This window comes from Tursiops truncatus, chromosome 18 (genome assembly GCF_011762595.2).
Source record: "Tursiops truncatus isolate mTurTru1 chromosome 18, mTurTru1.mat.Y, whole genome shotgun sequence".
Classification (NCBI taxonomy): domain Eukaryota; kingdom Metazoa; phylum Chordata; class Mammalia; order Artiodactyla; family Delphinidae; genus Tursiops; species Tursiops truncatus.
In genome coordinates this window covers 11,236,955-11,252,143 of record NC_047051.1, presented here as the reverse complement: position 1 = coordinate 11,252,143, position 15,189 = coordinate 11,236,955, and the positions used below count along the sequence as shown (strand labels likewise).

General features: G+C 33.4%; 1 protein-coding gene across 7 annotated transcripts in view; it reads right to left on the bottom strand.

Moving 5' to 3' along the window:
* The window catches only part of NBEA (neurobeachin), a 623,898-nt gene that overhangs the window by 316,440 nt on the left and 292,269 nt on the right, over positions 1-15,189 (bottom strand). The window lies entirely within an intron of this gene.

Genomic DNA, 15,189 nt, shown 5'->3' with positions numbered 1-15,189 from the left:
TGCATTAATTGAGGCACAGCATTAGGCAAAAGTCTCCACAGAAGAATAAACAAAAAGAGGATAGAGAGACCTAGGCTGATTCTTCGGAACCATTCACAATTTTAAGATTAGAAAAAGCAGTGGTTGAAAGGGACAAGAAAGGATCTAGAAAAATTTAAGAACAGATGCAAAATATTATAGCACTATTCAAAAGAAAATAATCCATGTATAATACATTGGCTCAAGAAAATAAAAAAAATACAAGACCCTTTAATCACTAATACCATTTTTTTAATGATTAGGAAGTTAAAATTCTACTGTATGTGAACTGCAAAATTAAAATACAGTAAACCACAAAATATATGAAACATAAAAACAAAAGTACAAAAGTCAAAAAAGATATCATTCCAGAGGAGGGTAAGGAAAGTTCTGGTGGTAGAGTCGGCATCAGAACCAGGGGCTGGCACTAGAGCTGGTGCTGGCCCGAGCTGCAGAACTGGCCCAGGAGCGATGCCTGAGCTGGCTCTAGCTGTGGAGAGACTCTATCTCTGGGGCTACTGCTGGATATGTTGCTGAAGTTGGCACTAGGTGTATTGCTGGCCCTAGCTCAGACAGTAGTGCTAGAACTGGTTGTGAATTGGCTCCAGTTCTGGGACTGACTTTAATTCCGGCACTGGTGCCAGGCCTGGTGTGAGAACTGGAGATAAGGATGACTCTAGATCTGGAGCTGATACCAGCTCTAGAGCTGAAGCCAGAGCTGGCACTAAGAAGCAGCTGGTACAAGAGCTAGTGCTGGAATTGGCTCTAGCTCTACAGCTGGATCTACCTTTATCCAAGAGTTAGTGCAGGCACTGGCTCTAGCTCAGAGGTGCTGCTAGGACTCATTCTGGAATTTGCTCTAGCTCTGGAGCTGCTGCTAGAGCTGGTGCTACAGTTAATAATGGAACTATCTCTATCTCTGGAGCTGGCTCTAGTTATATAGCTGGTTCTAAAGCTGATTCTAGTTCTAGTATTGCTACTGGCTTCAGCTCTGGAGCTGGAGCAGGTCCCAGAGCTGTATGTAGCTCTAGAACTTATGCTAGAACTGGCTCTAGCTCTACAGGTGCTAGAGCAGGTGCTAGAGCTGACACATGCGCTGGTGCCTGAGCTACGAATACACTTCTGAAATCATTACATAGAGTTGACATCCTGACATGAAAGACAAAGATCAAGACAACAGTACAGAAGGGATACTAGGAACAACAACAACAACAAAAGAAACCTGAAAATTTAAAAAGAGAACATAAAAAGAGACAGCTTAAAAAACAAAGTTGAAAACATCTCCCAGAAAATAGAACAAAAAGATAAAAGAGTTGCAACAATAAGAAGAGAGATAAAGAAATAAGGAAAGTGGAGAATCTTCTGATGAAAGACCAACATCCATTGAGCAGGAATTGTAGAAAGAGTGAATAGGGAACATGGAAGAGAGGAAGTTATCAAAGTAATTTAAATTATTTCCTAGGAATTAAGTACATGACATAACATCCCCAGCAAAGCACATCATCATAAAATTTTAGAACAGGGTTAAAGAAAAGGCTTACAAGAAAAAAATTTCTTTATACAAGAAATCAAGAATCAGACTGACACTAGACTTCTCTAGAGCAAAACTGGAAGATAGGAGAAAAGAAAACAACACCTTCAACAGCACAAGGAACATAATACTCAGAACATTATACCCAGCTAAGCTATCCATAAAATATGAGGACAAAACAGTTACATTTTCAGACATGCATAAACATTTATTTTTCAACCACTTTTTCAAGAAGAAAGAAAAAGAACCTACTGATACTGTGCTCTGCCAAAATGAGGGTAGATCAAACAGGAGAAACAAGATAATGTTGTGACAGCCCCAGAATCTCAGGGGCTTAAAAAACAAAGGTTTATTTCTTGTTCAATTTCCAAGTCCACTGCCCATGTTCTGCTCTGCTTCATCACCACCCTCACTTTGGGAGCTAGACTGACAATGTAACCATTGTCTGGAACACTATAGGCAACCAAGGTGGAGGGAAAAGAAAAGAAGTTTAAGTATCACTGGCTCTTATAGTTTCTGCCCAGAAGTAACACATGTCACTTCTCACATTTCTGGTCAAAGTCACATGACCAAGCTTCAGTTCAATGCAGCAAAGGAGTGCAAACCCACCAAGTGCTCAAAATGTGGGAAAGAACCAAACGTGAACAACCCAAAACATGACTCTAAGGGAAGAAATCATATAAAAGGTGGATACAGATCTAAGAAACAGTTTACAGAACTATTGTAAAGCTAACACAGTTTCTGTGAAGAATCAGGAGAGACTTGTATGCACACTAACAGACTGTCAAGAAGGAAATAATTTCATCAGATTATAGAGAGGTTTTGAATAAGGAAGACATATTTTGAATGAAAATTTAGCATTGCAATGTATATATTTTTTCTTCCAGAATTGTTTTTGTGAAGAAGCAGGCAATATAATTCCTAAATTTCTTTAATGACAATATAATGTAATCGAAAGGCTTTGTGTTTGAGTTCAACTCTTTCCTCAAGTTACAGAATTGCTCTTTCTCAAAGTTTCTTACCAAAGAAGAGCTCACATTGGGGAGGAGGATTGGAGTCTCATCCAAGAGAATTTTCTTGAAACTTTTTGTGATGGTGAGACTTTCTCACTTTATTCTCCTAAGTTTTTCAGATTTTTCTTTTTTGAATTTAAGCATTAAAAACCTATCACACCGTTTGTATATTATTACATTGTCAATGTCGCCACATGTCAGAAAAGTCAGGTATGATGAACACACAAGACAGTTCCCTGGATCTGGCAATTAGAATGCAGCCCATTGCTCTGGGCTGATGAATGAAAGGGAATTGAGGAAGAGAAGGTGGTAACCGGAGTATATGCTTTCAAAGAATTCTGTGGTGAAAGGTAAGAAAAAATAGGATAGGAGGCTGAGAGAAAAATCGGTTCATAGTTTTTAGGGCGAAGAGACTTAAATACAGTTGTAGACCATAGAGAATGAAAGAGTCAGAGAAACACTGATTACAAGAGAGAAATGGTGACAGGGAAATCTTGAAGAAGGCATTAAAGAATGGGGTGTCCTGGAAAGGAATAAGGATACTTCTTTCTTCAGAAAAAGAGTAAAACTAGGGGTAGAAGAAGTTTTTCTTTTCTTGTTCACATATAAAATAGTCCACGGTATTCAGGAAGGGACCCTGACTTAAGTAACACAATTGTAAACTGTCGTGTAATTCTTTTCCAGAAGAGTGTAAATTCCCTGGTCTTATTTGCCTTGGTCTTGTGAAATGAAATGTGGTTTTAAATCTTAATATTTAATTTTTAGCACCAGCTACGGCATGAGACACATAAGTAATACTCAATAAATACTATTATTGGTGATTTATTGGGTAAGCTGCAATTCATGTACAATTCACCTCTTGGTATTATCAGAAATGCGAGGCCATATGACAGGTAATAAAACCTCCTAAAATGTTCCTGTTAAGAATGCTCATAACTAATTGAACATAAGTGTCTCTCTACTCCCACAGAAGCATAATCTAACTGGGCTCTTTTTCTGTGGAGACATGAAAGAGCATTATTAATCACAGAAAGAAGAAAGGATCTCTCTCTCTCTTTTTTTCCATCCTCCATCCATAGGGAGGGAAGATATTTTCTGTCCTCCTCTGAGCCCAAGCAAAAAATTTTACAGACTCTGTCTATCTTGCTCTTCTGTCACCTCTAACTGTCCTGTGATTTCCTCAGACATAAGTATATATCAAACACTTATGTGATACAGGATTTTAAGACAACAAAAGCCGAAATGCCAACTTTCTAATATAAGAGTTTAAAACTTGATAATAGTATTTTCCATGTCTCTGCAACTTCACTTTTGTATGTTTTATATGCACATTATATGATTAGATTTTAGATATTGTATCTTTGAAGGAAGAGCCATATTTTATTTGTCTGTGGTAACCACAGAACCAGAAGAAATAGATGATGTAAATTGCACAGTGACTATACTACAGCATTAAGGCAAAAAGAGTTCAATTCTAGAAGTTTAGCAACATTAGATGGAAAACACAGAAAAAATCCTTATGTATAAAATTTATATTATTATGTGTATAAAGTAGTATATTTCCTGGTATCTTTTTTCTAGGTTCTACTAGTTATTTGCTTGCCAAACATGAATATTTTCTTCTCTACCACAGAAGCCTACTGGTTGTGTTTTAAGATGATATGGCTGGGAGTACAAGCGTAATTTTGCAGGCCTTGACCTAAGTAAGGACCAAGTAGATTTCACCTAACGTTAAAAGAGTATAATTCAGTTTTTGAAGATTTTCAAAATTCTTCATCAACTACAATAATCAATTTGGACAATTTCAATTTATCAAGTCAATTTCTGTTAACTACATTAACTAATACTAACAATTTGTAAGGTCGAAAAAATGTTACCGGTTGTCTTTCTTTAAGAAAGCTAGTTTAAAATTTTTATTTTTCAAACTGTGGTATGAGATCAAAGTCCCAGGCAGGAGACATACTAAGTCCCAGGACATACATATTCATCTCCCTGGAGTCCGGGAGGAAAAAAAAAAAAAGCCATGTAATTTAATTTAAAATTATAAGTCATATAAGAATAATACAGTAAAATACAAATTTTAAAACATAAGAGCATAGAATGTTCCTGTTACGGTGGATTGCATGGGTTACAGCCTGTATCACCCTTTCATCCACTGCATCCCAGGGGGCTGCTTCAATAGAAGAGTTAGAGAAGGAATGACTTAAGACATAAAAGTAGCAGTAAAGCTAGAAATTTTAAACATACATTTTCATCAGCTGTTTTCTGGAATTTTGCATGAGACTTATATATTTTAATCTCTCATTGTTATGGTGAATTTTAAATATATCTCATAAGGCAATGAGGAAAACACAGTGTATTTCTTTCAGCTACTTTAAAAAATGCTAAATGAGAAAGAGAAAAAGGGGAAACAACAAAACGTTCCTCACAAGATAAAGTATATTTTCCCTCTCAGAAAACCTTACAATTGAATGAGGGTTTTAAAGCGTGTTTAATGATTTCTGAATGACAGTTGCACAAGTAGCACAAATAATCAATTTTGAGGGCATCTTTAGTCGAAAAGTCTAATCTATTTACATTCTTGGCAAAATACGGCATACAGTATTGGGTAGTAAACAAGAATGCGTAAGTGTAAAGAAGAAAATGAAATGTGAAGGAAAAAGTAACCAAAGTATAACAAACGGCATATTCTCCTTCGGGTATGCTATTCTGTAGATGAATTTTTAGATCTTACTCCTATGAAAATGGGCAATATTATAACAAGAATTTATGCTGGCAAAGCAATAAATCTTGTGTGTAAAGAGAAAATAATTTTAAAAGTTTGGAAATGGAAAATGGGATCAAGCCTACATCATTATTTTCTCAGCACTTAATGTAACTTTTATTACTCATGGAACATTCCCTCTGAAATATAATTATTTATAACTTGTAGTGATTTTCCCCACTAGATCATAAACTTGTTAATAAAAGAAAGGATCTTGTTTTATCTAATTATGCACATCTAGTAAGTAGCAAGTGTCTGGCATACTGTACATACTCAATGTATCTTTGTTGTTGAATTGAATTTATTTCTCCAAAATCTATGGTATCACTTAAATCTGTGAGTTCTCAATTCTGACTGAACAAAAAAATCAATAGGAATGTTGTTAGAAAGCACCAGTCATATCGGAGTAGTCTCTAAGGATAGGTAGGGCCCAGGCATCAGTATTATTATAAAGCTTCCCAAGTGATTGTGATGTGAAGTCAGTGCTGAGAACCACCGACTGTGGTCATTTCTCCCTCTCAACAAGACTGCACACACACACAAACCTCCGTGCCTAACTTGCCAGCATGGAGCAATTTAGTTATTATGAAGTGATGTGTACTTTTCCCTTCAAATTGTTCAATTATTTAAATTCCTTCTACTCATTTGTAAAATAGTATACTATTGCATCATAATTACATCATAATTACTGAAGCGTCTACATCTCTAAACTAAGGCCATTACTATAGTCCTTTCCAGCTCTGACATGGTATTTTATAACCATAAATGATATTTTTGTAAGACTGAAAGTGTTACCTTATAATGAACATGTAAAAAATGTGAGCAATGAATTAGGTTATGCAGTTATTATATTCCTTTACACTGATGCACGTTTCAAAAAGTATTTCTTAAACGCATATTACTATGTAACTGATTCTAGAAGTTTCAAAAGAATAATTAGGTATAATATTGAAAGGGGAGATACGCAAAGCTTTGTGACAAGAAAAACACACAGCACACAGGAGGAACTGAGTGTCTGCTGTAGTTGCTGAGGCATAAACTACATTGAGAGTTAAGAAATGGGATATAGATGGAAAGGGAAAGGAAACTTTAATCACTGTCGTAGCTCCCTAGCAATTCTGACATGTAGAATTAGAGAAATTACTTAAAACAAGGCAAATGGATACATGAGAATGTATACAAAAGGATAATAATAATAACATCGTCATTTCAACAGAGTCAATTTCTTGGCAATGACAGGAAAAAATGTATCTTTAAAAATCTTATCTACAAATCATTCCAAAGTCTTCTGCCATTTGAGAAAACACACAGACACAGACACAGACACACACACAGACACACACACAAACACTGGCTCCGCTACTGAAGAAAATGAACAGCCATAAGAAAAGGTGTAAATTAAATGTGGGCATCAAATTTTTATCTTCATGGGGAAACATACTAAACTGGGTTTGAATGCCTGCAGACAGCTGCCAAGTCTTTAGACAGTTTTGTCACAATTTTTTAACTCTTCTACATGGATGTATAACATTGCCTCAAGATGAAGGACTTTTTCAAAGAATTGGATATCAAGTTAAGGATCCTTTGAAACGAAACACTTTGAAGACAAATAGGTTCCAGAAGTATGACAATGAAATCCCTATGTTCTCTTCACAATCACTTTATGGCAGTTAGATAACCCAGTAGAAATATCAGACCCAGCACATAATATTTTCCCCCACTGGTTTTTCCTCCTCTCTGTCAGTTCAGTGCACACTTCTCATTCCCTTTTGTTTTGTGTATAATTAAGTAAACCAACTTAATGTCCTCAGAGACTTAATCCATCTCAGATTCTTTGAAAATATGGAAAGTATTTCAAGGTAAAAATGGGAGGTTAAATTGAGATATTAAGTCTTCTGGAACTCCAGAATTATTTTTTACTTTCTATATCCTTCATGTCTACTTATCATTAATTGCCACTAAAAGAAGTAGGTATATTCCTCAAAAAATTTATAACAAATGCTCATGATAACTGGCATGCTTATAAATTCTTGCAATGTTAGAGAAATTAATAAGTACAAGGACTGAAGTAAAAAATACTATGCAGAGAGAAAAACAGAGATGAGTGTTTTCAATGTATGCAAAAAATAAAACTAATGAAAAAAAAATATACACGTATTCAAAGTATGAATTTTTTCATTTCCATTGCTTATTTTTATGAACATCTTACTAAAAGCATTGTAGGAAAAACTGAATGTAAGAAATGAATAATCAATGATCAGTACAAAGAGATTATCGATATGAAGGTCAGCCACAGAAGAATCATTACACAACATGAAAATATACCAAGTTGATTACTAAAAGAAGAGTTGGTGTATCATATAAAGATAAATACAATGAGGTTTCCCAGGATCTCAGTATGTGGCTAAATTGTATAAATAAATTTAACACAATTTTTTATTACAAATATTCTTATGAACATATATACACATACACATATATTTATGTTTGTACTTATGATTAAAAATAATTTAGATTGTTTTACAATATATTTTTTAAACAGAGCATTTTCTATAACTATGAATATATACAACATACAAACACAGTTATATTGAGTTCTAGAGGATACTCCTTCCTTATTACCTGCTACTAGAAATGATCAGAAGAAATCAAGGAAATGATAAATGTATTAAATAAGAAAATAGAGGAAATGTTTCATATTTTAAGATCTACATAGGTAGGAAAACAGTAAAAGCTAAAATAGGGTTTTTAGAATGTAGTTTTGAAGAAAAAGAAATTTTAAAACTTAAAACCGGGAATTCCCAGGCAGTCCAGTGGTTAGGACTCCACGATTTCACTTCCGGGGCCCGGGTTCAACCCCTGGTTGGGGAACTAAGGTCCTGCAAGCCTCGCAGTGCAGCCAGAAAAAACAAAACAACAACAACAAAAATAAAACCAATAAAACAAAATCCTGTACTTGTCTATAATCAATGAAATAACAATGGCTGTCTTTCTCTAATTTATATGATTTATCATGAAAAATATAATTTACATTTATATAACAGAACACATTTCTTAAGAGCTTACTATGTCTTTGAGTCATGACTGATGTACAACTATTTTATCTTAAGTTTATAGTACTGTTGGTATCACTCTTGATGATGGTCTTTGAATGTCATTTTTCTAGAGCTAAGAATAGGTGTATCCGAGAGTGATCCTCAAAAGTTTATAACTTAAGAATAAGATACAGTAAAATATGAATATAAGGGAAATTATACCATTAGCATCGAGAGCTCTAAACTGTATACAACTATCATAAAAGTGTTGGGTATTACGAAACTACTATGCAAGTTTAGCTTGTCAAAAAACGTTCGTAGATAATCTAAAGATAAAATAGACACTTAATATTTCTCAAGATGTATTTTGTGAGACCTATTAAGTACCAATATTTTGTGGTTACCACCCATGCTTACACAGAAGCAAGAAATCATTATGAAAACGGCCTTATTTTCAAGAATAAATAGGGAGCAACCATGTTGCATTGAGCTGTTGATGCTTTGTTGTCTGCTTGGCTTATGCACTCTCATATACCAAACTCGTAGCACACATGATCTTAATTCACGCCTTGGCAAAATAATAAATTATTCTATGCCACTTATCTATGCTACCATTTAAGAACAGCAGGAACTTCCAGTTTAAATCTTGAATGTTAAGACCCTGTGTACAACATTATCATGAAGCAGAGCTATGTGCAGTTATATTAAATTACTTTACATTTATTCATGAATAATCATGCAGCTATAGGCATATAAGCCAGCATGAGAATTTCAGTGTTGGAGAGAAACTTAGGAATTGTTCTTTTTAACCCAGTGCAAGAATCTTTAACACACGATTAGCTGATCTTTGCTTGAAGACCTACAATATTCAGGGCTTCTGGAATACCCTGTTCTACTTTTAGACCATATTAACATTAAAAAAATAAAAGCACAGATGTTCATATATGGAAGAAAGAGCTGTGCTGACCAGTACAGCATCTACTAGTCATGTGCAGCTAGTACAAGCACTTGAAATGTGGCTAGTGTGACCTGATATGTGTTCTAAGTATAAAATATATGCCTGATTTGAAAGGCTTAGAACCAAAAAAGGAATGTAAAATATTCCATTAAATATTTTTATACTGATTACATACATGTTGAAATTATATTTAGGTTAAATAAAATACATTATTAAAATTAATCTTACCTATTTCTTTTTTACCTTTTTAAATGTGGTTATTAGAAAATTTAAAGGTGTATGTGGCTCACATTATATTTTGATTGGACAGCACTGCTCTACACTATCAACTGGAAAACATAATTTGTAAACTATTGCTGTTATAACAGCAATTTTTGCTTATACTAATAACAAGAAAAATAATTTTGCACTTACGTGTAGAAATATAATTCGAAAGGATACACATTAAATGACTAATTGTTATTACTCCTGAGTAGTGAAATTATGAAGTAACAGGAAATTTTATTTAAACTTGTAATACTTATTCTAAAATTGCTTTTCTTTTAATTTGCGGGGACTACTTTTACATTAAAAATCACCGTAGGCATCTATGCTCAACTGATTTTCAACAAGAGTGCCAAGACCATTTGATGGGAAAAGAATAGTCTCTTCAACAAATGGTGCTGGGAAAACCGGATAACCATTTGTAAAAGGATGAAGTTGGATCCCTATCTCATACCATACATAAAAATTAACTCAAAATGGATCAAAGGCCTAAATTTAGGGCCTAAAATCATAAAACTATTAGAAGAAGACATAGGGGAAATGTCCATGAGCTTGGATTTGGCCACGGGTTCAAAGACATGATACCAAAAGCATAGGTAACAATAACAAAAATAGATAAACTGGACATTGTTAAAATTGAAAACTTTTGTGCATCAAAAGGCACTATCAACAAATGAAAATAACCCACAGAATCAAAGAAAACCTTTGCAAATCATATTTTTGATAAGGGTTTAATATCCAGAATAAATAGAAAACACCTTCAACTCAAGCACAACAACAAAAAAACCAATTAAAAATGAGAAAGGACTTGAATAGGTATATGAAAAGATGCTCAACTTCATTAGTCATTAAGAAAATGCAAATCAAAACCACAATGCATGCTCACTAAGAATGGCTATAATTTTAAAACCAACAAATAAAGAAAAATAGAGGGAGAGAGAAAATAACAAATGTTGGAAAGGATATGGAGAAATTGGAACCCTTGTTCATTCCTCATAGAAATGTAAAATGATACAGACATTATGGAAAACTGTCAGTTCCTCAAAAAATTAAACACAGAATTACCAAATGACTCAGCAATTCTACTCAATTATATACATTATACCTGATGGTATAAGCCTAAAAGAATTGAAAATAGAGACTCAAATAGATACTTGTTGTCCAATGTTAAGAGCAGCATTATTCGCAATATTCAGAAGGCGGAAACAACCCACTGTCCATCAAAAGATTAATGAATAAACAAAATGTGCTACTGTACATAAAATGAAATACTGGTGAACCATAAAAAAGAATTCAGTTCCGATACATGTTACAACATGGAAGAGCTTTGAAAACATGTTAAGTAAAACAAACCAGACAAAAAAGGACAAATATTGTTTGACTCCCTTTATATGCTATATAGAGAATAGGCAAAACACAGAGACGAAAAAGTGGATTAGAGGTACCAGAGTCTGGGAACGGAGATCGGGAGAATTACTGCCTAGGGGGTGCAGAGTTTTGGTTTGGAATGTTGAAAATTCTGGGAAATAAATAATGATGATGGTTATACAACACTGTGAGTGTAATTAATGCCACTGAATTGTACACTTAAAAGGACCAAAATGGCACATTTTACGTTATATTTGGTTTGCCACAACAAAAATAAATAAATCAAATCATCTTGGGGACTGTGTTCTTCTTTTACTCATGAATTAACTCAGTAAGTAATTAATAAATATTTATACTAAGTGCTGGACACTGCAAGATGTGGAGGACACAGTGAGGAGCAAAACGGAAGACTTCACTGGCAACAGAAACATAAAATGAATTTTGTTATGGTGTAAATCTGTAGCATAATTGAAATGAACAACATTCATAATGTGACCCTGAATGACTCTAAAGCTTTGTCATCCTTAAGCAGCCTTTCTTTTTGGATAGTTTTAAAAAATTCTACAATTCAAAAATATCTCAATTAATGTTAAATAAATATACTGATGAGACTATACAATACTTATTTTCTCCATTGGTTGAATGAAATGCTTCAGATAAGGAGGAAATACTTGGCATGATGCTTACTCTGAAAGAAACTCCAATGTAATGGATAAAAAAATCATACTTTATCACCTATGAGAGCATCCAATTAAAACATGTAAACAGGTACCTATATTTACTATCTAGATACATGCACTTCAAATGCTGAAGGGAAGGATGGAGTGATTAAAATCATATAATAATAAACCAGAAAAGCTTCATGAAAGAAAAGAGTTTGAAATAATTGGGAAGATATGAAGTAATAGTAATAATTCCGTATTTTGTATTTTGATAGTGGTAGTGGTTACATCAATATAAGGATTGAAATAGCATTGATCTATACACACACAAATGAATGCAGACAAAGAATAGGGAAAGCTGAATGATGTCTGTACCCTAGTTAAAAGTACTGTACCAATATCAATTTCTTACTCTTGATACTGTATTACATTTACATAAGATGGTGCTATTGGAGAAGGCTGGGGAAAGGGTACATGGGACTCTGTGTACTATTTCTGCAACTTCCTGTGAGTCTATAATTATTTAAACAACAACAACAAAACCACAGAAAAAAAAATGATCATGAGGAAATGTGCAAGAGAAGAAAAAGAGGACAAAGAAAATTACCTATTATAAGATATTATATATAACTTACTATAAAATAAAGTATGTTGAAATATGTAGGATTAAAGAGAAAAAATCCACCAAAAAGCGAGGGAATATACAAGTGGTAGGACAATGAAATATACACCGTTGTTTTCACTATTTTTCAAAGTTGTCGTAATGTGTCTGAAGAATTTATATAATGTGAATATAGAAAAATAAAAATAGGGGGAAAACAAACAATCAAAATAACTGGGAAGACAGGAAAGGGCTGGACATTGCAGCCAAATGTGGAAAGGGGCTTTAGTCTAGGGAGGTGGTCTGTCAGTATTCAGGGAAATCTGTTTACCTCAGAATATACTACATTCCTTCTCCTGTGCCACGGAAACTATAACACTCTTAAAGATTATCCTGCAGAAATTGGTAATTATCTTACCAATTTCTTTTTGTCCCAATTTTGGTAGAATTATGAGAATTCAAACATGAGAAAAGGACTGTCGTTTCTCTTATATTTTACTATTTTCACACAGATGAACTCAGAACTTTTGTTCATCCATCATTTTCCTTCTCTGTTTATAATTCAGGTTGGATATGAACTAATCATTATACAGGGATGAAAGTGCTGTCTCTTGTATGGGTATCATGAACTACTGAACACTATTTACAAGTTAGAAATTTCTTATCAATCTCAATTCTAGGCTATCAACATACTATAATATTTTATATGAGAAAATACTCTCGAGGTATACTGCCTGAAGTGGGTAATTCCTTATATCACAAATAAATCCAGATACATATACTGTCTAGCTACTTAATTTCTGATGCACTCCAAATGAGGCTAGTCACTGGTCTGAGCACGTAACAGGTTCATTTCTCGCCAGATCTTTGCTTAGACTGAATCTCCTTCTCTGCTTAGGCCGTGTAGAAGGTCTATTAACTTCAAGGGGTCCATCTTTAGTCCATCTTATTAAAGCCTTCCATGAAAATCTTATTTTTAGTTCACAGGATCAATTTTCTGAACCACATATAGTTAGCACTTGATTATATTCAATTTAAAATATCATGCCACAACCACAACTTTTTTATTCTTCCTTGATTTCAAATTCAGGTACATAAACAGGAAAGTTTCATGGATAACACTAGACTTTAAGAAATAGAAGAATGTATCAATAAATTTTTAGTAAAGATTACAATGCTAAAATAAAAAGGTAGTCACTAAATAATTAAATGTGACATAATTTCACCATGATAATTAGGATTTCATATTTCCAAAGATGCTTGAAAAATGTAGTTCATCTGTAGTTTTCTTAAATTTATAATCTTCCTATTTTAAGCACCAAAAATTCTTTAAATATTGAGTACTTATGAATAAATATTCTTTAGTAGGCCTCTATATTCATCTTATCTATGTCTTTGTACCTCAATCTTAGGTTTAATATAATTAAAAGAAAAGTATGTCTTTATCTTTGCAACATCTGACTAAACTGTATCAAATTGGAGAAAAAATGAAAAATTTAGAAGTTCAAAGGCTAAATCATTTTAAAAAAGGAAGACTGTTCTTCAGTTGTGGTACTTTTGTAAGTGCTGTGTTTAGAGGTCCTGGGTTATATGGCCTTGATCACATCAGTGAAGTCACTAGAACCCTTTTTATTTAAGTATATGAAGTATTTAAAAAAGAATAAAGGCAAACAAAACCACAAAATAATTCATGTTAGTAACTTCATACACAGATCCTAAAAAGACTTGCAAGGCTGACTTCTACTTTATGTTACTTATACATTTTTGGGTTTTTATTGAGAATAAAAATGATACATTAAGCATACATTTGCTTAATCAGTGCTTCAAGTCAGAAAGTACTTAAATACTGAGAGACATTATTTTTTTTACATAAAAGTTTCTCAATTTATAAAACATTTTTTATTGACAGATAAGGCACAGAAAAATGCAAGTGACATCTGCTAAGCTTTACTTATGAAAACGTAAAGAAATCCTACGGGATAACATCACTCAATTTTTCCTGGAGTACCTCTGATGGAGACTTCCTAAAAAAAATCTGGAAATAATTAGAAACTATTATAGTACCTTAAAAAGTTTACTTGAAAACTAAATCTGCTCTTCATCAAAGAACACAATACACTCAGAATAATGTAATGGAAAAATTAGGTGCACATATAGACTAATGAAAAGCACCTCAACCACATCTGATTGTAAAACTTAAAAAAAAAAAAAAAAAAAAAGTTGATAGAGGACAATAGCAGACAGTGAGATACTGAAGAACTCCAGAGAAAACTATTCACTGATTAAGCACTGATTTTTCAAAGCACTACATATTAACTATTTTACTCCAGTTCATTTTACTCCCAATTTTTTTTAAAAGATACTACTAAGTGCACTTTAAATACAAACTGAAAGGAAAGAAGAATAGTTAATTCTTTATGTCATAAGATCTACAGGAAAAAGAAAAATATCCATATATGGTAAAAAATGTTTTGTGTATCTGTGGAACAATTAATGCAATATAATGATAATGCTAATAGCATCTTAAAACTTAAAATGTGTTTTCCACAGAGACCTAAAATTCCACTGGGGGGTAGACTGGATGGCATGTCCCTTAGAGTTTAAAAGACTGTCCATATGAACTGAATTATCCTTGACAAGTACCTTCAGACACTTGTAATACGATCTCATGTAAATTTAGACCATATTTTACACACAAACCACTGGCAATAGTAAGTTTATTCAGGAGCTCAGATAAAAAGGAAAGAGAAGCTGATATCCTTAATAATATGTAGTAGTTAACATGAAATTTCCGAAATCAAAAGCATAAAAATAAAAGCATCTAATGAAAGAAAAACTAACGCTGTGAGAAATGTTACATTTTCCTTTCCATTTTCAGCCCTTAGCTACCTGTTTTATCCAAATAAAATGCTATGCTTTCATGTTCTATCCAAATTTAGGGGGGAAAAAGCATATTCTAAGCAAGTAAATAAACC